This window comes from Anopheles coluzzii (assembly GCF_943734685.1).
Source record: "Anopheles coluzzii chromosome X unlocalized genomic scaffold, AcolN3 X_unloc_111, whole genome shotgun sequence".
NCBI lineage: Eukaryota > Metazoa > Arthropoda > Insecta > Diptera > Culicidae > Anopheles > Anopheles coluzzii.
This window is the reverse complement of record NW_026054433.1, coordinates 5,001-7,500: the sequence shown is the minus strand read 5'-3', so window position 1 is coordinate 7,500 and position 2,500 is coordinate 5,001.

Here is a 2,500-nt window from a genome sequence, read left to right as displayed (position 1 = left end):
TGAAAAAGTACCCTACCTAGGGACGCGTAGAGCAAATTTGTACCCCCGGGCATGTTGTCGATTGACGTTCTGGTTGCACTTTTCATCATCTAGGGTGCGTTCCTGACACGTTTTAAGGGGTTTTAGCAAAAAAAAAATTTTCGACTACTCGAGCTCTCTGGCCCGTTCGGTGCACATTTTTGAAAAAAGCTAGGGAGCTGCCCCTAGGTTCGGGGTGTCACAAAATGTTGAAAAGTGGTCGAAAAACCACTATCCAGAATCGGATGTAGAATCGTTAGACGAACTTAAAATTGTTCTACGACACCCATCTGCGACGTTTAGTATTCGAGATATGGCCCGTCCTAGGTCTGACCGAGCAATTTTTGTTCCGCGCACTGTGTGCACCGTACACTTTGATGTTTGTATGAAAAAGTACCCTACCTAGGGACGCGTAGAGCAAATTTGTACCCCCGGGAATGTTGTCGATTGACATTCTGGTTGCACTTTTCATCATCTAGGGTGCGTTCCTGACACGTTTTTAGGGGTTTTAGCAAAAAAAAATTTTTCGACTACTCGAGCTCTCTGGCCCGTTCGGTGCACATTTTTGAAAAAAGCTAGGGAGCTGCCCCTAGGTTCGGGGTGTCACAAAATGTTGAAAAGTGGTCGAAAAACCACTATCCAGAATCGGATGTAGAATCGTTAGACGAACTTAAAATTGTTCTACGACACCCATCTGCGACGTTTAGTATTCGAGATATGGCCCGTCCTAGGTCTGACCGAGCAATTTTTGTTCCGCGCACTTTGTGCACCGTACACTTTGATGTTTGTATGAAAAAGTACCCTACCTAGGGACGCGTAGAGCAAATTTGTACCCCCGGGCATGTTGTCGATTGACGTTCTGGTTGCACTTTTCATCATCTAGGGTGCGTTCCTGACACGTTTTGAGGGGTTTTAGCAAAAAAAAAATTTTCGACTACTCGAGCTCTCTGGCCCGTTCGGTGCACATTTTTGAAAAAAGCTAGGGAGCTGCCCCTAGGTTCGGGGTGTCACAAAATGTTGAAAAGTGGTCGAAAAACCACTATCCAGAATCGGATGTAGAATCGTTAGACGAACTTAAAATTGTTCTACGACACCCATCTGCGACGTTTAGTATTCGAGATATGGCCCGTCCTAGGTCTGACCGAGCAATTTTTGTTCCGCGCACTGTGTGCACCGTACACTTTGATGTTTGTATGAAAAAGTACCCTACCTAGGGACGCGTAGAGCAAATTTGTACCCCCGGGAATGTTGTCGATTGACATTCTGGTTGCACTTTTCATCATCTAGGGTGCGTTCCTGACACGTTTTGAGGGGTTTTAGCAAAAAAAAATTTTCGACTACTCGAGCTCTCTGGCCCGTTCGGTGCACATTTTTGAAAAAAGCTAGGGAGCTGCCCCTAGGTTCGGGGTGTCACAAAATGTTGAAAAGTGGTCGAAAAACCACTATCCAGAATCGGATGTAGAATCGTTAGACGAACTTAAAATTGTTCTACGACACCCATCTGCGACGTTTAGTATTCGAGATATGGCCCGTCCTAGGTCTGACCGAGCAATTTTTGTTCCGCGCACTGTGTGCACCGTACACTTTGATGTTTGTATGAAAAAGTACCCTACCTAGGGACGCGTAGAGCAAATTTGTACCCCCGGGCATGTTGTCGATTGACATTCTGGTTGCACTTTTCATCATCTAGGGTGCGTTCCTGACACGTTTTGAGGGGTTTTAGCAAAAAAAAAAATTTTCGACTACTCGAGCTCTCTGGCCCGTTCGGTGCACATTTTTGAAAAAAGCTAGGGAGCTGCCCCTAGGTTCGGGGTGTCACAAAATGTTGAAAAGTGGTCGAAAAACCACTATCCAGAATCGGATGTAGAATCGTTAGACGAACTTAAAATTGTTCTACGACACCCATCTGCGACGTTTAGTATTCGAGATATAGCACTTTGTAGGTCTGACCGAGCAATTTTGTACTGAAATGTATGGTGAACATGTAATTCATTAAATAACATTGACTTGCATCGTGCCCTACTTCATCGGCACAGCTGTTATTGACTATCTTTAGTGGAAATGGATTGAGTTTGACCATTTTAAGCCCATTTCCTATGCCGTGCACCAACATTGTGTACCGATCAGGGAAAGTACGCTACGTACGCGTTCATGGATGTCGATGTTGGTACAAGTTGCCTTTCGGGATAGCCGTGCACCAAAACTGTGTACCGATCAGGGAAAGTACAAGACGGAGGGTGCAGCTCGAGCGTACGCGTTCATAGATGTCGATGTTGGTACACTTGCACCAAAATTGTGTACCAATCAGGGAAAGTACAACACGGAGGGCGCAGCCCGGGCGTACGCAATCATGGATGTCCATGTTGATACAATCTACGTGTACGTACCTAGTTTTTGTAGGAAAAGTTGCAATTAAGTGCTTGCATGCTTAAAATGCTCATCTCAACCGGTCACCTTTTGGCCTGCCCTTTTATAACAGAAA